At 39.5% G+C, this 23671-nt stretch overlaps 1 protein-coding gene and 1 long non-coding RNA gene across 2 annotated transcripts in view; one reads left to right on the forward strand and one right to left on the reverse strand.

Annotated features, from left to right (window-relative positions):
- Nucleotides 1-244: 244 nt before the first annotated feature.
- LOC118816664 lies at nucleotides 245-1926 on the reverse strand. The gene is made up of 3 exons (XR_005007893.1): nucleotides 1884-1926; nucleotides 1640-1666; nucleotides 245-465 (listed from the first exon to the last, which is right to left on the reverse strand). It is a non-coding gene; the product is annotated as an uncharacterized LOC118816664 (long non-coding RNA).
- A 6581-nt stretch (nucleotides 1927-8507) lies between these two features.
- The window catches only part of LOC118816665 (RAS guanyl-releasing protein 2-like), a 47243-nt gene continuing 32079 nt past the window's right edge, over nucleotides 8508-23671 (forward strand). Inside the window, exon 1 of the mRNA XM_036583180.1 lies at nucleotides 8508-9003. The gene's annotated coding sequence lies outside the window, so the exon portion shown is untranslated. The remainder of the gene's footprint in view (nucleotides 9004-23671) is intronic.

Here is a 23671-nt window from a genome sequence, read left to right on the forward strand (position 1 = left end):
ACATAATTTTTAAAGCACAAGCATGGTAGAGGGATACAGAAGAGCAATGTGTAGCAGGAGCCTACAGCGCTCTGCGCTGCACTGATGTCCATCTAAAAGTAAATATTACAATGAGCTTGTGGCAAATAGTGATAGACTCTAAGGTAAAGAGTGAAATGGTAAATCAAAAGCCATCAAACAAACTATTTACACCGGAAACAAACAGCATGTGAACTGATAAGTGTTTAAGCTACACATATCCAACAGTTTGACTTGATGTTTTCCCACAGTTTATTTTAGTCAAAGTGAGATATTTATTTAGAGTATAAGTGCAGCTCTGTGCTCACCTCTGAAGATCACTTCTTCATTCCTGCTTTATCTTTTTCAGCATCAGCTCCAAAAACCCTGATCTACTCAAACCTCGATGTGAAAAAGGATTCATTTCAGAGCTCTTGTGCTGGTCACACCCTCCTGCGATGGGACTGGCTGCAACAGAAAAAGCGTGGGGCGAAACAGAGACGACAGAAAGTAGTGGGGCAAACTTCAGAAACTAGGAGGAACTGGAAATGAATAAAATAAATAAAACGTGAACGATAGAGAGAGAAAACACAAGAATCGATGAATCGTTTTGTGAGTGTGAGCCATATGATGTAAAGAATTATCCAGTCAAAGCGCGGATGGGCTCTTGCCATGAGCAGAGGAGATCAAGTGGACAGTCCTCACTTTAAGCTTAAGTTAAAGAAAAGAAAAATCTGACAGCTGCACACAGAGAAAACCCCATTTTTCATTAATAAGAACCACATTTTTACATCACCTACAAACCTTGTGTTTAGTCAGCTGAAAAAAGGAAACAGTATTACACGTTCACCCAGAAAGTAGAAGCATTACTGCTACAGAGAAGCTCATTGGCTGTTCGCGCTCACTGACGTCATGGACATACATGAGGCACTGTTTTAAATTGCTATCTCGAGTTTAAAAGCTCTTAAAAATATAACAGCAGTGTTAAAATGTTTTATGCTGTTATGTTCAGGAAATGATTGTATTCTTTCACATTAAAAATGTTGAAGCGTTTATAAACTGTGATTTTGCTCAAATGCTCCATATCAACCCATTCATTTTAGACTCACTTGGGAGCGCCCTCTAGCGTCTCAGAAAACCGGAACACATTGCAGAGTGGTTATAGTGGTCATGGAGCATATATACAATCATTGGTCCTACTGCCCAAAACCTATTTGGTGTAGAGAAAAGAGGAGACTACATTCCCAAAATGAAGGGATGCTCCTTTTCCTGTTTCTTAAAGTTATATTTCACTGATTTTTAATAATTTCTACACAGTTAAATTGTTAAAATGTAAACAATTCCTTAAATAAATTAATTCAAAGTGATTTAGTGTGAGATACGCTGTACTAGAAAAACTTACCCAGTCAGAATAGTTCACAGTGGTGAACACAGAAAGTTATTACAGAAAATGGTCATAGATATGCTACTCAATATGTAGGACACTGTTTTACGATAGTTTTGAGATAGCACAAGCATTGTGGAGGGCACAGTAGGGCAGAATAGTTTCTATAGAAAGCAAATATAACTATGTAATAATAAGAGAATGTGTCGCAGTACAGCATGTTGCATTGATGTCCATCTAAACATGAATGTAACTGACCTGCTACTCCCGCTAGTCCAGCAAACACTGAAAGGGACAAAACAAAACAGATACAGATGTTCAACTGTTCAATCAGTTATCAATGTGAGAGGCTGGCAATAAACACACAGAAATTACCCAAAGGTAACGAGAAAAATGGTAAATCAAATGACATCAGACAGGCCATTTACCTCAAAAACAAGACAGCATTTGAACTGATAAGCGTTTAAGGTATGTATGAGCATAAATGCAGCTCTGTGCTCACCTCTGACGTTCATTCCTGCTTTATCCTTTTCAGTATCAGCCCCAAAAATAATCTTATCTACTCACACCTCGATGTGAAAAAAGGGAAATGCAGAGCCTCAGGCGCCCTCCTTCTTATCCCGGCGTCCTGCGCTGATCCCACCCTGCTGCGATAAAGATTTTCATTTACTAGAAGTAGCTTCACATGAAATTACCATTTAATACGTGCAATACAGCCCTGATCCACAGACACTTAAACTCAATTTCAGATTTCAGTTGTCAGTCTATTGAATTAAACTGAGCACAGGCCTCTGTAAGGTAAATATATAAACATGTGGCAACTGCACAAAAAACAAAATCCCAGTCATTAATCAGTCAAAACCATTTGTTTTTACCTCACCTCCCAACCTTGTGTTTAGTCAGCTAAAAATGAATATAGCATAAAATAAAGTTTTCAGTAGCGCATGGTCCATGTTCACCAAAATATGCAATGATTCTTTCTTTTGACAGCAAAAAGAGTTCAACTACATTTTTTAATAATTTGTTGAAGCCCATGTGCAACCTAAGTATCCTAAAATAAACACAATCGACTACTCTAGTAGTCCAACTGAGAACTGGCAGGTTTGTATTTGTCCAGTAGTAAGTAAAGGGCGATTCACTTTCATATGTATCTGCCGCCCTCTGGTGGACAAAGCGGGGAAACGCACCGCGCTCACTTGTATACTCGTCCCTCTCGAGATTAATAAGATCTGTTAGAGCAGGAAAACAAACTACAGGAGGTATGCAGGCTAATACTGAAATTTAAAGGGAAACTCCACCAATTTTTCAAAATGTCTGCATAATTGAGCAGTTAAGATGTAAAGTAATTCAAAATGATTCAATGTGAAATGCTTCGTTCTAAACCTAGGGAGTCAGAACTGTTTACAGTGGTGGTGATAGGAACCAGACGTCTGAAGAGTTTAATGGCTCTAAAAGCTCCCTCACTTAAAGTTATTACACGAAAACAGTTATGAATCCATTGTGCCTCAAACATTGCTTTACAATACTTTTGAGATAGGACTTTGGCTTAAAACATATTTTTAAAGACATTTATGGAGGACAGGAACATGCAGGATGTTACAAGGCAAAATAGTCCACCCCAAAAACTTTTTTTTCCAGATTTTCCACTATTTTACCATCACCAGAAGGTGGTGGCTTAGAATAGTAAACAAAACGGTCATATTTGTATTGTAAGCTGTAAGAAATTTGAGTCTGTAATTTCTTCTACAAAGAACCTTTTCACACCAAACCACTCTGAATGATCTGTTTACATCTCAGAGATTAAATTATGTGATTTTTTTTAAAACTCACTGACCTCTTCACATCCAACAACTAAATTTATAATGATAAGGAAGAATGCTACGGAACTCCTTCTCTTTGGTCTAAAGTGGTAAAGTGTTGTGTAACTGTGCCTACCTTGGATGAACATCTAAAATCGAGACTTTTTTACTTCATTAAATCAGAGATTTCACCAGATATGAATTTAATATGATAAATAAATTTAATATGATAAATCACTTTTTGGCCTTTTTTTTAAGTTTGTGCTTTGACAAGCTCAGAGAACACATAGACCAAAGAAAATGTAAAGATTTACGTTTGATTTTATGAGGGTGGGGGTAATAACACAAAAATAAACAAGGCTGTGCTTAACCCATTCATGTCCAACAGATAAATGCAATATTATTAGGAAGCAATGCCACAAAGCCTGTTCTGACAGGTGTACAATGATAAACTTTTCTATACTTATACCTTGGAAGCACATCTAACAGTGCTGAATACACGTAATTGTTACATGTTTCTTCACAATAAAATTTGAATCTCTGTGACCAAAAGACTGAATTTAATACGACAAAAAAACACTTTTTATCTAAAAATGTAACGGTTCTTTAGGCAAGCTCAGAGAACATACGGACCAAATGACCTTTAAAAATTCACATATGGACATTAATGGGTTAATAAAGGACTCACGCTGCTTCGTGGGGAAAAATAAGCCCTCAAGCAACATGAATCTTGCATTGTTATGGCTGCCAGTTTCAGCAGGTATCAGCAGTGCTGAGATACTTTACATGTTGAAACAGAGCTCAGGAGTTTCTGTGCTGATATTTACTGAGCTCCTTCAAAGAGATCACTGTGAAGCAGGCTGTGATAAAAACCTACACTCTTAAAAAGATGGTTCTTCAAGGGTTCTTTATTGAAGAAAATAGTTCTATATAGAACCATTAACACTGAAAGAACCCTTTGCATGATTAAAGGGTTCTTGGCATCGTGAATAGGTTTTTCAGATTGATGGAGAAGCTGCTGTGGATGGTTCTATACAGTTACATTGTTCTAGTGACATCATAACAATAGCATAACCCTTTTTGATGCTATAGAACTCTCTTAAAAAAGATTTATATAGAACAATCTACAGCACATTCTCCATCAGTCTGAAGAACCCTTTCTCAAAGCAAGGAACCCTTTGATCATGCAAAGGGTTCTTTGAGTGTTCATGGTTCTATACAGAAATATGTTTTTTACTAAAGAACCCTTGAAGTACCATCTTTTTTAAATGCAGTGTTACTTTTTTTAAGTATAGTGGTTTTGCCTGCATCGCACAAGTTACTTTATTTTATTTATGTTTTTTTTTTTGTATATCTAATCTGCCATATTGTTTTTCATAACATACAAGTGGTCACTTGCTTATGTCATTCACTTTTTTTTGTTTTGTGTCTACTTGTAAATTTGTGCTTCTTTGTAAATTCAGTCTTCATTCTTTAAATGTTTTATTCATTTTTTTTATTTTTTCCTTGGCAGTTAAAACAGTGTTTTACAAAAGTCCAATTTGAATGCAGTAAATTAAATTATTTCATTTTTTGATAATTTACATTTTATGAATATCAACAGCTTTGGTGTTTTGAAAAAGAAAACAGATGGCGATTCTTTTTTACATTTATTTTTATTAAGCATCTTATTAAATTCACATTGTAAGGGGTTTCAGTACTTTCATTTTTAGCATCTGACATCATCATCAACATGGATGCTTAAAAAAGAAAATAGTGTGTTTTAAAACACAGGAAAGGCAAACATGCCACAAACCAAAACCTCCCCATGAGCACTACCTTATCACAGACAAAGCATGTTAATGGACTGTTACTGGACTGTTAAATGTGACCACAATCTCTTTGGAGATAAGAAACCAAAAGGTTTCAGATCTTTTTAGATTGACTAAGTTTGTCCCTCGGCATATGCCTGATTCTCTCCAGGTGAAGTGTATTTGTTAGCTTTGCAAGCCACTGTCTCATTGAAGGCCTTTCCAGAATTTGAGAATAAGTTTCTTAGCAATAAATAAGCCAAAGGAAATGAGTTGCTGCTGAGCTGACCTACGTCTTAACAGAGTTTCAGATACTTCTACTAAAGTAGAGACTTGAGTTTGGCCAGCAAAGGGTAGAATTTAGCTTGGAACATGGGAGAATACTTTGTTAGCTCAATTTCCTGGTAGGGGTTTGAAATAAACATCAGCATACAAAGAAGTTTTGTCAATTGTGTCCTTAGTATTGTATTCAAAATCCTTGGGGGAGCTCAGACAGATTCAGCAAGACGCTCAATGGCCAATGCGAATAATAGAGGGAACAAACAGAACAGCCTTGTTTTGTACCTCTGTACCACCACCACGTCAGTGTTACTGCAGTGCTGAGAATGATACCCCATTCAAATAGTACCTGCTCTGTGAGGGTCCATGGGGGTCCTGACCACTGAAGAACAGGGTAAAAGGGGGCAAACAAAGTATGTAGAGAAACAGATGGACTACAGTCTGTGATTGTAGAACTACAAAGTAAGTGGAGCTGATAAAATGGACAATGAGTGTAGAAACAAGGAGGTGGTCATAATGTTATGCCTGATCAGTGTAAGGTATAAATTTAGCATCAATTAGAAAGTCATCAATTCTTGTGTAGACATTATGGACTTTTGAATGGAAGGAATATTCTCTGCCAGTAGGATTAAGGCTTTACATTAAACATGCACGAATTATTCATAAATGTCCCCAAAAATTCACTGGAGTTAGAAAAGGCAGTTTTTATAATTGAGGATTTATCCAGGTATTAGTCTAGGGCACAACTGAAGTCACCCCATTTATCAGATTAGAATTTGAAATATCAGGTATTGTATTTGAAACCTTTTAGTCAAGACTGTCATAACTTGGCCCAGACATTCAGTAATGTCATGGGTAAAGAGAGGTCTGCTTTGCCTGTCCACAACTGATGAGTGATATTTAAATGGAACTCCTTTGTGAATGAGAACGGCAGTAGGCTACCTCCAGCTTTGGCAGAGAAAGTGGAATAATATGTCTGTCCCAACCAATTATACACTGTAATCTAACATAAAATTCTTTCTTAAGATGTGTTTCTTGTAGAAAAATTATATCTGATGATAAAGATTTAATTGAGCAAGAATCCCCCCTCCTAACTGGCCCCCCTCTCACATTCTAACAATCACCCCCTTCCTACTGGATCATCAGATGCCATTTCTATTTTCCATTCTAATTTTATCTGCTCATCTCCGTTCAACTCATTAACGTTTACTTATCATTTTTTTTTGTTTGATTTCTTTCTGATATGTTGATTAAAGCAGTAAGGTTGCTTCTTTTCACTTTGGAACTTCTTTTTTATTTTAGATGAAGAGTGCATCAAAAAGATCAGCAGAGCCTAACAAAATTCAGCTCTTTGGTGGCGTATACCGGGGGTGTCAAACCCAACCACTAAAAGGGCCAGTTTAGGAAATCTCAGCAGATCCGTGGGCCAGCTGTACAACAAAAGACGTGTTTTTATTTCATTTTTACTTAAACTTTTGCCATGACCCAAACTAGGCCATTGCTCATTCAAAATATGCCAGCGCAAAATTGGTATTGAATAGTTAAAATAATAGTAAAAATAATTCTAAATAAAAATATTTTTTTTAAAAACTGCCTAGACATTACGATGCAGTTCTGGTGCTCTTGTACTTCGATTTATCCAAGTTATTATTGGTAAGGTGCTTTTATTTCTTATTGAGCCATTATTTCATTGAAGTATCAATACTTTTACTGGTATATAGTATATATAGGCTATGTGGTTGTTTATGATAATGGGTATCAGATTAACCCTGTCATACTAAGATGCATTTATTCACTTAACAAAGTCTTTTTACTTATTTCTTTGTGGTTTCATGTGGTTCAATTAGCTCTTTAACAGGACAGCGGTAGATACGCACTCAGCTGCAGCCCACGCGCACAATCTCAATTCAAATTCAAATTCCAACGGAAATTTAACGGTCGAGTCCGACCCACTGCCGTTTATTCTGCTAAAGCCGGGGCGAATGATGTTCAATTTTTCTTGCTGAGTTTTTCTTAGAATTATTATCTTGAGGCTTATCAACAGACTTGTAATAATGTGTCCTTAATCAGGTCATTTTGACAGTCAACTTTAGCGCATGTTCATGTATTGACCTACTTTACGTCTTCCTTATCAGTTTAAGTAGCTGAACCCGCTGGCCAGCTAGCCCAGCACAGTTCCTAACGAGATAATGTACGTAAAGTATGGTTACTTTTCTGTTACGTGTTGTCGGTGAGGTCCAATAGCAAACTCTGCGAGTGGTTAGTTTGCTGTTAAACTCTGTTGGCATTGTTACAGCTAGCTAATTAGCTAACATAGCATGTTAGCTTCAACCTGTGTTGAGTGATGCGAGTTAACGGTAACGGTAGCTAGCTCGCTAGGTAAGTCAGTATGTCGCTTAGCTGGCATGTAGCCTGCATGTTATGCTATACTCCCCTATATCAGTTTTCAGTTATGTCTCTGCTGAAGAAGAAACATTGGGATTAAAACCTAATGGTTTTGCTTTCTAATTGGAAATTGCTTAATGGTTTCCAACTCAGACCGCTGTTTTTTTTTTAATGTAGAATACCTGCTGATCCTACTGGGGAACCAAATACCTTTAGACTCAGCCATAGGTCACCTGTTAAATCATCTGGATCCTTTACAAAAGCCAAAACGGATTACAAAACCAAACAAAACAATTATTTTTATGGCGTTTTTCAGCAGGGCTTTTGACGCTTTGCCAGTGCCAGTGTTTCCCCAAAACGGCAGCACAGAGCCATGGGTATTGTAGTTAGCTAGTTCAGCTGTATTTTAAATTTCAGTAGGCCTCAGCAAAATATTCTGCTGTGTTCGTAGCTGTTGTGATTGTATGACTGCTTCACAAAAGTTTCACCTTTGGGAGATTTAGATCTATTATCAAAGATTTCCTTATAGGAAAATGAGTGGCGATTCAAAATGTTTCAAACGCGACCAGCAGATGGCGCCCTCCGCACTTTCTTTTTCCATGTCTAATGCTCTCTTACAGGGGGTGCTCCGAGATGCTTTGGGCGTGTATAGCGGTTATATGGAGCTGGTCTGTATTTTTTGCAAGTGAGTCACATTAGGCTGAGAGCCACGAACCCAACAAACTGTACCACAATAATGAGTTGATACTCTGTCTGTAAATCGCATATAGTAATTAAGTGCAAACCTCTTCAGCATGTATGCAGATCACTGACCTCGACTGCTTTTCTGTTTGTCTGTTGACATAAAGGAGAAGTGGAGAGGCCAGGCGGGCGAGGGAATGTTAAAAACATCAGTAAAACTGCCCCAGATGTTTAGGGCAGAAAAGGACCTCCAGCGGCACGTCGTGGTTGGAAAGGGTACTGCAGCCAGCAGAAGACCTTAAATGAGTTGACTGGAAGACACATGCAGCAGTGAGAGACCACAGCAGCGCAGCAACAGGCAGTCAGCAGTGAGTTAGCGAATACAGAGCAGCGCGAGTGAGTGAGTGAAAACGACGGAAACGCGTCGATTGGGTGTGAAATTTGAAGTTTTTTCTTCCACATTCAACAGGCGCTGTGCAGATGTCACTTGTGGCTTAGGGTGTCCGTTTTGGCGTGGTAGAGCAGAGCCAAGACCAGCCTGCACTGCCAAACAGACTCAAAGAGGCTTGAATTTCTGCTTTGCTGCTGTTTTCACTCGTCAGCCCCTGATATCCGACTTTGGTGTGCTCGTGTATTCACTGGACGAGATCCCTGCATTGCGCCTGACTGAGCTAGCCAAACTTTCAAGGTAAGGCACAGAGGCTTGTGAGTAAGTATTCGCTGAGGAGATGTCATGCGTTTGCTATGTGTATGTGTGGTTGCTGTGTAATGCTGCCTCGTCAAAAAGACGCAGTGTAAGGTTGGGTGGCAAACGCAGGCTTATGGCACAGCATTCCTTTACGCGTTGTTGTTTGTTTATTTGCTTCCTTTACGACGTAGCCTTTGAACGATGTGGATAGTGCGCGCACAGTACAAAGCTAAACGCACACACATCGTGTCTGTGCCAAGTACTAATATACGCGCAAAAGAGAGAGAGTGAGTGTGTCTCTCTCACACGTGCACACTCAGATATATGCATTTTCACACTGATGAGTCTTCACGCCCATCACGCTTAAGTTTGGTTAGTGAGATTTATAGCTCATCACCATGCTGTGCGTGTGCTGGTTTGCGTCATTGAACCCAGTGCAAAGCCTTAAGTGTAGCCAGACGCAGCGCAGATACTGGCTGAGCATCTGCCACAGCTTGTGCATGAGCTTACAGTCCATAAAAATCCAGAGGTGAGGCTGAACCATCTGTTGCACCAAACCTGCAGCAGATGATCTCCATCCTTTACCTCTTCAGCACTGGACAGTTTAGTCATTTATGATTCTGAAAGGCAGTATAGTACATAATAGCCCAAAGCACCTGCGTGTGTTCTGGGCTCAGTCCGAGGGGAGATGCCAAAAGATGCCCCCTCAATCCCCCGTTCAGTGCCTTCTGCATTAATGTCATTGGTTAACATGTCTGTTGTCAGTACTTCGTAGTATATCCTGAAGTGCTACAATTTCTCATTATGTTGAGTGGTATTTTTGCCAGCCTTCACTAAATTTTGTTAATAATGGTAACAGTTTAAATGAAAGAACACAGTTGTAGCTGGAGCATGGGTAGGTCAAGATTCAAGAGCTTTATTGTCTTATGCACAGTAATACAGACTGTAACACTGTGCAGTGAAATTCTTTCCTTGCTAATCCTTGTTTCACAAAAAAGAAAGGTAAGACATGATGAGTAAGTAAAGTTAGTAATAAAAGTTACTTGTGCAGTACTGTGCAAAGAGTCTGAAAGTTGCATGTGCAGTATTATGCAAAGAGCAGAGAACAGCAGTCGTAAAGTGACAGAGGGCAGCAGACATAAAATGCATTTTATGTGCATTATTTTAAATAACAGTGTAATGACAGCAGCCAATTCCATCCATATCTAAAATTTACACACAATTTTGTTCTGGATATGTGAAAAGTACCAGAGCCCACAAAAACAACACAAAAGCAGTGTATGTTTTTTAGAGGTTTTTTAGAGTTTATGTTCATAGTCGAAAATCCAGTAACACTTTATTAAAATAAAACACTCTAAGATGAGAATTGCAAAGTTTTCTTGCAGTAAGGGTAGCTACTATTTATAACTGGCTCTGTTGAACCCGTTTCACACAACTTGACCATTGCATATGTTCCTCTTTACTTGCTTTCTGTGCAGTGCACATTATGAACAGTCTAGACTGCAAGATATGGATCAAAACAGTGTAGAGTTTCAGTGCTAAGGTGCTGGCCGACTGTGTCTCGTTGGAGACAGGCGGGGGGGTCAGGGAAGGCTCATTCAGTTTTGTATTGATTGGCCCCCACTTCATTAGGGCCTCTGAAGTCACCTAAAATAAGGAACGTGGAGGAGGTGCATTCCTTACGATGCATGTGTAGCCTCTGGGGGAGATCAGAAAAGGCTCTGCGGGATCAGTTCTGCTTCATGATTTTGAATAGGATGGCATGCAATCCTGTAGAGCTAAATGTAACTACATGTACATCTGTAGGTGGTCATTTAACATGGCACCATCTCTTTTTTCTTTTCAAATTACGTTTTAAAGCTACACTGTTTTTTAAAATGCATTTAGTCTGTAATTACTCTTCTATTTTTTTATTACATTGTGAGCAAGGTAAGGAAAAGGAAAAACATTTTGATTGCATTGTTTACAAACATGGATAAGGTAAACTGAGCAGCAAGAATACCAACGTATCTTTCTTCACATCATTACAGGCTGGTGTCCCAGACATGGATAAAGTGTAGTCTGGAGTAAATTGCAGTGCCAGTGGTGAATCACCATTGAAACTTTGTTGTAGTCTAGGCCTAGGTTTATTTTAGGTCATGGAAACTGTCCTTATTTGTTGTTTCTAAAGCACTTGTTTACAAGAAAAAAATAATGTTGGAAACAGCGTGTGGAAATTTAAAACTCTGTATTTTCTGGAGGTCTTTAATTTACTGTCTTCCATGGAAATCACTGTCAGTGATCAAAACTAAGCATTTGGGTTCATCCTATTGGAGTAAAGTGGATGAGGAAGAAGGGCTTATGCAATGTATACACCCACACTCAAACGACTGGGCTTTGTTCCGAAGTTACAGTGTTCCCCACAGGATTTTTTGGGACTATGATGGGCGGGTTACATGGGTATCAATGGTGATGACACAGCGAAAAGCGTTCTAAAGAAGTTTAACAGTTCACAAATGGTCAAAACAAAGAATGACTAGAGCTTACATAGCACAAAGTTTAAAACAGTAGCGTTAACTTTAACTCGATTAATTAACATTACAAATAGCATAACATTACATGAAGAGCCACCTTGCTCCTTAGAGCATGTGCATGATATAATGTTGTATGTTTGCAGCCGCTTTGGCTGCGGCAAAAACCTTAACACCGAATAACATTTCAGAACTCGCTCAAATATTACAACAGCTCTGTTTGAAGAATGCTGTTGTATTTTGAAAGATGAAAAAACACTACCAGATGTGTTAGCACCATTGATGTCAACTTTTCTAGCTCAAAAACAAGCTAAAACGCTGCAAATTCAAACTGTTTTAAGGTGAGGAGACAAGAGTCACTTGTCATGAACATTTCCTAACTAAGCTACAGTTATGTTAACGTTATCAGTGAGCATTGACTTTACCTGTTAGCTGTCTTACATTGATAATAAGATTATGTTCGGACTAGTGGATAACTGCAGTGGATACCGTAAAGGTAACTGTACTTACCTCAAATCAAATGATGTTGTGTCCTCGAAATGCCTCATGTCTCACATGTAGCCAGGTGACAAGATGCAATTTTTGATGCAAGTTTATGAGAATAGAATAGTTTGTAGTAATACTCTGTATTTGAGAACTGATATTTCTCTTAGCTGAAACAGTCTGTAGTACATAAATAAAGCTCTATAGTATGAAGATGCTTGAACACATAAACTATCGTAATATAGAATCCATTGAATCTTGACCTCAGGAGCGGTGGTCATATCGAACCTAAAAATTTGTGTTACACCCCTAATGAGTACCTCTTTGCCTTTGCATCAGGAAAATTGATCAGTTTTTAGTTTAGCAATTACAGATGGTAAGTTTAGGAATGCACATGTGATATGTAGTGTGAATGTGGCTCTGGATGGCGGTCATACTCTTAAAGCCTTTCCCCTTTCTGTTGTCTCTTCTTTGACTATGAGTGTATTGTTGGTGTTTGTCGTCTGTTTGTGAATTAGAAATGGTGGCTTTTAGCTTTGATCATCTTTGAGCCTCCATGTCTCAGCATTTGATGAGGTGAGCAGGGATCAGGCCTAAATCTGAACCTGCTCTTATCTAAGGCTCTTGATGTACTGCACAGGCTCACAGGAATCTGCTTCTAATGTCAACCTCGGCCTTCAACCAAATCTCCTCTATTTTCTGCGGATGAGCTCAAACGTGTTTTAGCTTTGTGTTCTTAGAACTGTAGTAAATCCTCTGAAAGCCTTGGAGAGAAAAAGTCTGGGGGGAAATCCCTCTTTAATGGGGTTTGTGACCCCTGACCTATGGCTAGGACTGGTCATAATGATTTATATAGGTATTGTTTTGTGTAAACAGCCCTTTCAGCCCCCTTTCTTACTAGTTGGTGAGTGCATCATAAGAATATGCTTTTGAAAAGATTGAGATATTGAGATGTAGAAGATATAGTAGTTTTGCCATATCGAGAGACCCTAACCCCTAAGCATGGTCCTAAATCAGCTAGGACACCAATAGGGCACATAGCGGTCTTAATGAAATTGAGTTCCAGCTCAGGAATCAGTTTGTGTTTAATCTGCAGATTTACTAAGAGACAGTGTTTTTTTATTATCAGAAAGTTTTATTATAAGAAAGTGTAGTTTTCATTCACTATGTTCAGATTGTACTTTTTCAGATATTTGCAGAAAGTAATTTGTATCAGTTTTCATTATGCAGTCTTTGGTTTAGTGGCAATCATATTCTGGGGCAGAGATGGTCATGATATTACATAAACCAATCAATATATTGATCGCTGCTCTGTTACTGACACAAACTTTTACAAGCACAGAGGCTGTATAGGACGGTGTTAAGCATACATACATACATTTCATGTCTCACACATTAGCAAAACTGAGCTTTCACCTGCAGCCCCCTGTAATAGGCACCACAGCGGCATGCGAATGCATTGTAGAGTCTCTTTTTTAATTGGAGCTTTTTTTAGTGACTCATTCATGCTGAACAAACAAATCTGGTTCAGGAGGGAGCACTGTGGCTTGGCCAGTGCAGAAAGGAAAAATCAATCCTACCGGCACGCAAGAGAAAGAGGCAGAGACAGACAGACAGACAGACAGACAGAAAGAAAGAGGTGTCTGCTAACAAAGGAAAGTAATTACTGCGAGCTTCATTGTACAGACAGGGGAAGTGATTGGTGGAGAACGTGTGATTTAGTGAGTCCCGATAATGCTGGAGAGGTAGTGAAGTGTGTATAAGTGCAGTCAGTCAGCTGCTTTCTAATTGCCTTACACTTACCACAACATTGAGAGACTTCAGCTGTGAGAGTGAGGGACACATAGTAATGCACAGATACAATATGCTTTGATACTGTTCCTCTTAGTTGTGGTCATTGTGAAACCTTGACACATCCTAAAAAGAGTGGTGCATTATATTACACTATCTACTGCCATCTTCTGTATATTTTTTGTGTTATTGCTACAATGCAGTGCAACCTAATGCCTCACTGGGGGTCCGTTCATAGTCTTTGTCTTTGATGAAGTTCTATACGCCTGATTTTAAAAGGTGGAAGAAAATTAATGTAAAACTGTAGTATGTCCACCCACATTTTGCACGGCCCTCCCTCAGCTGCAAATGCATGAGGAAGAGAAGTGCATTTTGCCGTTTACCATAAACTGCACTGCGATTGACTTGCGTCTGGAACTGACACAAAATAAAAAGCAGTACATTGGGAGAGAGACTGAAAGATAGAGGCATGCAAGGACAAACTGACCCAGGAAAAGAATTCATGTAAGGAGACAGAGAGTTAAAGATATCTGAAAAGGAACTAGTATGTTACTGTTCCTGAATGTAAGAACACATCTGCTGATAGACCTCCTGTCCTTCAACTGATTATATGATAGATGACGAACTAGAACATTTCATGGAGGTCAGGTCTGGTTTGAGCTGCAGGGTAAAATCATTCATGACCTCACTGCTAATGAGCTACAAGGTGAGGACGAGGGGCCACTGAATGACTCGCATCTCGCTTCAAAAAGATGAGCTGCTAGGAGAGAATTTTCAGTGTCGCCTTGTGAAAGCACATAGGGTCACTTCTACAAAGACAGTGCTAATTGGTAAACCATTACCTGGCATCTTTTAAGGGAGATGTTGATTAGCTATTTCAGCGTCTTGCAAGTTGATTGGCTTGGTGACATGATTAGAAAAGAGGGCCTTGAAAGAGTCTGTGCTGGTGTGTGGAAACAAGCTCCAGAGTGAGTCATTTGGGAGAGACTGAAGGATCGGATAGCACCTGCACACAGCAGGCTTATGGTAATATTAGCAAGTCTGTAAAAATGCTTGGCGTTCCACACGATCAAATTATGCAAGCGTTCTCATGAAAAAGCTTCTAGTATCCACATATCTCGCTTTACATACGGGAATGAGTCACTGATAGAAAGAAAGAGAAGGGGTTGAGAGAGAGAGAGAGAGAGAGAAGTGAGCCAACATGCAAATGTTGCCAGGCTATGTTTAGGATTTTCTCTTTCCTGATCCTCTGCATGGAGCTATGGCCTTATCTCTGGCATCATCACAGTCAAAACACAGGAAGCTGTGCTTGACCTCTGACCTTCTCAAGGCCTGTGTTGAAAAGACGGATAAACAGGAAGCTGTTGGTTCTACTGCTAAGCGTAATGAACGTGTTTCAGGATGACACACATCTGTTTTAGAGCTGACAGGCTGGTAGGATCTCTGGGATCTCTAATCTAAATAGGAACCGCATGAGACATCAACAGTGAAAGTGTGAGTAAAGGTATCCTGCCATCCTGCCAAAATCTCCATGTTGTATAAGTTTATGTAGCGACCTTTAATACAGTAAACAAATACTACAATGAGTGAAGAAAATGTAAGAGATGGGAGACATTATAAACAATAAATGGAAACATCTTTCGTATGGGCATGAATTGGATTACCTAAGATGATTGGAGACGTACCAGTACAGCATATTGCATCTAAAGCAAGGAGTAAGTCTCACTGTTAGTGGTTGGGGTTTTCTCATTGGCCTGTAGGGACTAGAAAGTACCAACATTTGCATTTCTGGTTTAATGATTGGCTGGTTTCAGTGTGCTCATTCATAGTAAGTGAAAGTTTTATGAGTATAACCAGACAAAGAAGCTTCTGAAAGAGAAGAGAGAGAATAATCTCCCTTCAGTCTGTCTCTGAGGCCATTGCTTTTCTCTCACTCTCTCTCCCTTCAGTCTGTCTCTGAGGCTATTGCTTTTTCTATCACTCTCTCTCTCTTGCTCTCTCTCCTGTATCATTTTTGAATTGTAGGAAGAGTTGGCATTCCTCCAACACTGACTCTTTTGCTCTTTCTCTGTCTCAGCCACTCACTCTCCTTTTCTTTTTAAGCATTTGCCTTCTATCTGAAGGTACCAACTAAAATTCCTGTGCAGGAAGGATAACTGTAACAGAGAACAACAGAAGTGATCTTTCCCTGTAGCTCTGCACCTCTAACTGCACTGCTTGCTATAAGTGAGGTCATGTCTGAGAAGTGGAGGTAAGAGATGCTGGAGGGTAGACCAGTCAGATGAGAGAAGCTCAGAAGGGTCCCAAAGCTTCATTTGACTGCTTTTAAGGTTTGTGTAATATATTTTTTGCACCATCACCTTGCCTCGCTCTTTCGTTCCATTCCTGTCTGTTACTCCTTTCCTTTACTCTCACTTTTACAAACACTCACACACACACAACATGACATCCGCCGTTTGTTGTGCCCTCAGTTTTTTTCTAATCTGCAAAAGAACAGAAGCAGAACAGGAAACATCTGCCCAATTGAAAATAAAAATGAAAAGAAAACAGTGACACTGATATGGTTGATCGCTTCCTTTAGCTTCACATGAAGCAAATTACAGGTTTCTGTGTCTTTACACAACATTCTTTTAGGGCTGGGCAGTATGTCGATATGTTATTTACTGCCACAGTAAATTGTATCTTGTGGGTATTGTCAGTATAATTAAAGGTTGATTTCAATCATGATTTTAAATCCCAAAGATGCTGAAAGTCCAGAAGAGCAATATAGTGATACACAGTGTGTGAAAAATTTAATAAAAAAAAATTACTTTTAAGTTTTTCATAGCATTTTTTGTGAAACTGCTGTCTTTCTGGTGCATTTTATTTTTTCCAACTTCTGAAATTTAATGGAAAAAGTGGTAACTGTTTATTTGGAAGCTACTTACATAGGCACTTAAGGGCATATGCATATGCATTGAATAACATATTTAAAAGCAATACTTGTGCTGCTTCTTGCAAGCAGCTTATGTCACCATTCACAAAAGCCATCAATTCAGTACAAGCCCTTATATCAAATTTCATCTCAAAAATGTTGACTTAAATTGTTCATAAATAACCAAGAATTGCATACAATGCTTATGTGCTTTACAGAGTTGCTGTGTAGGTATGCATATTGTGTATCATTCCTCCAATGCAGTATTACACATGCTTACACATCCACATCCACACATGTGTACACACAGTCTGCATGTATGTGCTTGCTGAATCAACTCCCTCCTCCAGGGAAGAGTCTAATCTGGGTAAGCTAGTTCCTCTGTGTCCGTAAGATATGGCAGGGAGAGACAGGCGTAGGAAGCCCTGATACACACATTCACATACACACTGCTGCAAGACTAAAATAGCTACCATCAGACGCAAGAAATTCTAAAGGTCCAAATTAGCCTTAAACAGGAGGCAGAAGCACAAACACATGTGTGCGAGTCCTTGCAAATACACAAATGCTACTACCACCTGTATTCCACACAATCTATAAATTGTGTTTTTGAACTACTGCAGTTAGAAGAATTAAAAATTCCCTTGTCACTTGTTTTTGCATAACTACATTTTTATTAATGTAATCCCTAGATCAGGGGTTGGCAGCCCAAATGTTAAGAAGAGCCATTTTGTCCTTTCAATAAAAATCCACCACCTTGGGAGCCACAACATTTTTATGTCCATTTATCATCTTGGCTGTAAATATGTCTCAGTATGTGCTAATGTTCTAGTAAATGCTAAAATATGATATAAACAAAAACACAGGCTTGCTATGCTCGGCTTTAAGCTTTAGCTCAGCTATAGCTGCTTTTCTCGCATCCTGTCCTCAGAAGTATAACGGTGTCTTGTAAAATGTCTCTCAATGTTTGACTTTTACAAGGCTGAAGTTAGCGTCCAGTTTTAAATTTTTCCATTCCACTTTAAATGGTGCAGCAGTTACATTCCGGCTCCTCAGACACCATTCAAGGTGGAACGGGAAATTTTGAATGAGAAACTGACCTGAGCTTTGTGTTTGACAGTTTCTCGTTGCGGGTTAAGTGTTTAAAATGTGTCCATTTGTCTCCAAATTATCGATGTTTGTCTTATATCTTGCTTGTCTTTGCCTTTTTGTTAGCTAGGCGAGACTGTCGTCTGTGCGTCTCATGCGTGTTTAGTGGTGCAAAAAAAGCCGCCCACAAAACTCAGACACAACAAACCGTTATCAGAATGAAAAGAACGTGAGAACTTTTGCTGAAATTAATACACGTGCAAGTGCAATCTTGACATTAAGTACAAAGAAAATAGTTAGTTTTTACACAGTGGAGACAGTTTCTTTGAAAAATATTAGAGGTCAATTTGACCACCCACTGTAGGAAACCCATTGTAGCTAAATTATAAAATCTGTATTATGTAGGGATTTTACTAAGTATATACATTATTTCCCTAACCTTCTCTTCCTCATGAGAGTGCACTAGCATTTTAATAGTTTTTTTATGTGCATGTTTGGAAATATATAAACATTACATGTCTGTTAACGTGTGGTTCTCAGGTGGAGCCTGTGTTACAGACCACCAAAACACTGAACAAACCTCCTGCATTACATATCATAAAACATATTGTATTTTCTTTAGTTGGTGATCTAAGGATTTTAAATTGTTCATTAGTTGGCTGTATAATGGTTTTTATGGAAATTTCTTATTTAGATCATATAGAGCAAGGAATGCTGTCGTAGGTAATAGAGTAATAGAGAGAGACCAGTTGTTGCACATAAATTGGAGCTAGACTGCAGCTGCCAGAGCAGTCATTAACGCTATGCCAAAATCACGAGTGATTGATTGGGCATGCACGCGTGTGTGTATTGGAGTGGGATGTGGTGCCAGTTGTTAACTGAATGGATGCTCTCCCTTTGCTGCTGACTATGATATACACCCAGCATCAGTATTGATTCTTTGTCTAATTAGTGTTTGTCTTTGCTACTTCCCCTATGAGGCTAATGTGTCCTTTTTTAGAATCTCAATCACCACACATTCATTGACTTGTTTGAGTGGAGCGATCGGTGATCTGTTTTCCTGTGACCAAGTGTAAGTGACGACATAAGTGGCGAAACTGTACTGGGCAGCAAACTTCTATTCTAACATCCTAACAAGCTTTAGCAGCATTAAAGCACGTCTGCTCCACACAACTACGGTGCTGTTACAGTGCTCAGTCATATTTTAGTGTTAGTGCGTTCTCAAGCAAAAAAAGTGAAACTAAGAAGTGGGTTCATGCAAGTTATAGCCCTGATTTAAACGAAAGTAAACTGAGGATGCGATGCTTTGTGTTGCATTGGAGAGTGCGAGAACGCTAGCTGTTTTTTAGCAGCTGGGTAACTTGAGGCAGCACCCTGTCACTTGCACAACGCGCTGAATTCATGTTACTGTAGATCAAACAAGACAAAAGCACTGATTTCGGTTTAAACGTACCTAAAAGAAGGACTCTGTTTGTTTAGTGTAATTCTTTTACACAGTGAGCATCAGATGTATTGCGGTTCATCCAACCCTCAAACTACTATGATAGAATAGAGAAATCCAAATGTCTGCAAGCTGGTGTTTGAATACTGTGATATGACATGGATGTGCTAGGAGTGATTGCAGTAAGGTGGTGTGATCCATCACTGACCTACCGAGCCAGCTAATGCTTGCTGTTCGTATTAAGCTGACGTTGTTGAGAAACTAAACAGTTTAGCGCTTGTAACCAGATAGCCTAGCACTTGTCACCAGACAGCTAAAAATAATTTGTTTTCTTTCTTAAATTATAAATATTACAAAAATTGCAGCCATGCTTTTCCAGCTGGTAAAAACAGCTGACCAGAAACTTCCTCCCACTATCCCATGACAGATTTGTGAAATGTTCCATTGTTCTCCAAGTGTTTGTCATGTTCTGACCATAAAGGATAGTTTAAGCAACTACCCAAACACACATTAGCTGCCTTACAAATTCTTTCTTATGTGCATCTGAATGACTGAAGGAGATTTTTATGAGGAGATCAGATTTCCATTTGCATAAGAAAGGGAAGTTTCAAAGGAAATTAAGTGAGAAAACAGAAATTTCCAAAACTGAAGTTAAAAAACCATGCAAGACCTGGTAGAAACGGACACCATGAGATAAAAAATACATCAAGCTTTCATGTTTTTTGGAGATGCAATTCACTGCTATGTCTGAAAGGATGTGTAGGTGTCAGAAACTCTGAGAAATGGAATTAGACAAAAACAGACATTTTCACTACACTGAAACACTGAAAATAGGCATCTGAGATACAGAGTGACGTTTTATGACCTGATGAGTCTAAATTTATAACTGGGAAAACTTGGTTTCTGAGAAGCATAAAATACAACCAACATCTAAGACAGAACTTCAGATGTGTGTAAAAATATCTGCAGATTTCTTTGCAAAACTAACAGCAAGTGTCCCGAAAATAATGGAAGTTAAAAACGGGGAACACTAATTAAATACTCAAAATGCAGTATTCTGATATTGAATGTAATGTCCTGATATTGTTTTTAAAAACCTTTGTGTGTGTGTGTGTGTGTGTGTGCTCACGTTCAGTAAAATGTGTGGGAGAGCTGTGTGCCATCTTCTGCTGAAAATATACTTATCTGAATGTAGGTGCTGTCAGACAGACAGCTGAAGTGACCGGTGTAAAGGCTAGTGTGGGCGAAAGGGGCAACTAGTAGAGTGATGGCATTTACACTCACTATAGATTTTTCTGTAACTGCTAAAGAAAGAACTCACTCAACCTGCAGTTCATTTCTCTGCTCTGATAGCCTTATTGGGGCAGCCAGATGGAATAATCAATAGCCACGTTGTCGATTGTGGCACATATACACATACACGTGAACTCTCTCACATACACACACACACCAAGACCCTGGAAGGATCAATAGTGCTAGGTCTGTGTCACCAGGCAACAGCAGTTTTGCTGCCACACAGCTTAGCGATCCTATACACATTGTATGAGAGGAACAGCAAGAGAGAGAAAGACAGGCAGAAGGGGCCAATAGGCACATGGCAGAAAACACAGTTGTTCACCAGGGGGAGAATTCTCATTAGTGAGTGTCGAGGGCAGAAGGAGAAGAGTGAGGCCGTAAAGGGCGAGAGAGTCAGGAATGAGTGAAATGTTTTGTCCAGCTTAAGGTTGTGAAACTATTTTTCATCTGAGAAGTTCATGCTGTGACTAAGCAAATAGTAAACAAAGAATGGAGTTTGTAAGGACGAGGAAATGCTCCCCTTAGCGATGTGTCCTTGGTGTTGCCTGAATTACCGAAGGTTACACCATGAGACACAACGACAACATGCAGGCTTTCGCTTGGCTCGGCTGACCTGTCAACACAGTGCTGATGCCATTTTCAGACTGATTGATTTTCCCCTAGGAGGGCAAACACTTGATCCTTTTGAATTGCTCACACCCTGTCTCTTTCTCACACACACATACTTTCTTGCAGAGGTACAGTTCTGAGGTCTTTTATATAATTCTGCGCTGAGGCTTAACTACAAGAGGGAGGGCTATACCACATACATTTGGCCTCGCGCCTGTGACCGCAGCACACCAGTGCATCATTAACAATGAGACAATTAAGACAATGATGACACTCAAGGTGATCAACTGATTCATCTGCACTCCATGATGTATTGCATTGTGTCACAAAAAACCTTTACACTGTAAACGTCGTCAGAACGTAAATAAACGAAGAGCTCAAGGCTTGCTATACTTTTTGTATTTGTGTAATTCATTTAAATGCAAAATCAGTCAGTAGTCTCCGTATCAGCAGGACTAACAGGTTAAAAAAATGTTGGTATAACTAACAGAAACTCAATTATTTTACAGCTGCAGATCTTTACTGGCATGTATATGGCCCTGGCACAGTTGACCATTAGCCTCTGGTTATGTATAAATACTGCCCCTGTGATGTCTTCAAGCCTCAGGCATTCGGCTTTCATATCCTCCTTTTTTTTTAATGACTTTGCTGGAGCTCTTTTTCTCATTCTGGATTACACAGAGTTAGTATATTAGGAACACAAGCCTTGTAGCTACACTATTTGGCCATTTTATCATAAACACTGACCATATGGGTGCACTTTTTAATGTTTACAGTTGTTGGATGTAGTTTATTGCTGCACAGTGTATCAACTCACCCCTACCCTACCACTGCTGACCATATATTTGAATAGTGGACCATTCTCAGCACAGCAGTTACACTGACATGGGAGTGGCATAATTGTATGAGTTGCTCTGATTTGAGTACATCGAGCACTGATATACAGCTCATCTTTTCCCTGCACAATGTGTTTGCCATAGGGTCCATGCTGGCTGGATTTTTGTTTTTTTTGATCTGGCAGACTTCTTAACGCAGCTGTGGCCCTGGGCAATGCTGCTGTTCTTCATACACTTTACAAGGCCCACATACACCTTGTGTATGTGTCAATATCTCTGTTGTGCTAATAATAATAATATATGGACAGTGGTCCTGTGGAGATCCTTGTCACTTGCGATTGTGTGGTACATAAATTTGAAGCAGCAGTTGGTCTACAGTCTGTAACTGTAAACCTGCAAAAGGCACCTACATGGTATATGTTTCTGCTAAAGTTTTTTTAGGTTGTAGTAGTCACTAGGTAGGTATTTCAGCTTGGTGTTTGACAGTAAAGGAGACCACAGACCGCTTTTTTGTTTTTTTTTATCCTGTACAATGTGTAGGTTATTGAACATGCAGGACTATAACATCTTGGTTTTGGGTGTTCCTAAGAGAGTGTGTGCTAGGGTACACTGAGTACACAGCCAGCCCATCAGAGCTTGGACTAATGCATATTCTGACATTACCTCTCTCTCCCTCTGTCTACTTCCTGACTGTTCCAGCTCTCTCTGTTTCTCACTGTCTTCATGTCTCTCTCGCGCTCTCTCTCTCTCTCTCTCTCAGTATTTCTTTTTGTCTCTCTCTCTGTCTGTTATCTCTCTCTCACTCTCTCTCTCCCTCTCTTTTCTCTCTCTCTCTCTCTTTCTATCTCTCTCTCATTCTGAGGGCTGTAATTGAGTGTGTCCACCCACCTCTCTGCAGCACAGAGACAATAAGGGAAGGGGGCTTTGTTATACACATAGAGTTGTGCGCACACACACACACTACACACTACTGCAGTGCCTCCTCTCCATCACCACACAAAGAAGAGCCATAAAAAGAAATGGTGCAGTGAGAGGGGGAGATGTGTCTAAAGAAAAAATGCTTGTGTGTGTGTGTGGTTGTATATAAGTGTATATATAATGTTTATTTATATAGTTTGTTAGCACCCCCAGCAGTAGAGCTTGGGATGGGGGCATGTTAACCACTGTGTTTCATCACCTCTTCTTTTAACAACACTCTGTAAGTGTTTGGTAACTGAGGAGACCGACTGCTGCAGTTGTGAAAGTGAATTGTTTTCCCATTCTTGCTTGATATAGGATTTCAACTGCTCAACAGTTTGGGGTCTCCTTTGTCATATATTTCCTTTCATAATGCGCCAAATATTCAGTGGTGACAGGTCTGGACTGCAGGCAGGCTGGTTTAGCACCTGGACTCTTGGCATTGTCTTGCTAAAATAAGCAAGGCTTTCCCTAAAAAAGACGTCATCTGGATGGCAGCATATGTTGCCAAAGCATGTATTTATCATTCAGCATTAATGGCGCCTTTACAGATGTGCACGTCACCCATGCCATGTGCACTAATGCACCCCCCATACCATCATGAATACTGGCTTTTTAACTGTGCACTGATAACAAGCTGAGTTGTTTTTAGCCCGGAGAACACTGCGCCCATGGTTTCCAGAAAGAAATTCAGATTTTGATTTGTCAGACCACAGGACACTTTTTCACTTCCACTCAATCC

The sequence above is a fragment of the Colossoma macropomum genome, unplaced genomic scaffold, assembly GCF_904425465.1.
Source record: "Colossoma macropomum unplaced genomic scaffold, Colossoma_macropomum, whole genome shotgun sequence".
Classification (NCBI taxonomy): Eukaryota; Metazoa; Chordata; class Actinopteri; order Characiformes; family Serrasalmidae; genus Colossoma; species Colossoma macropomum.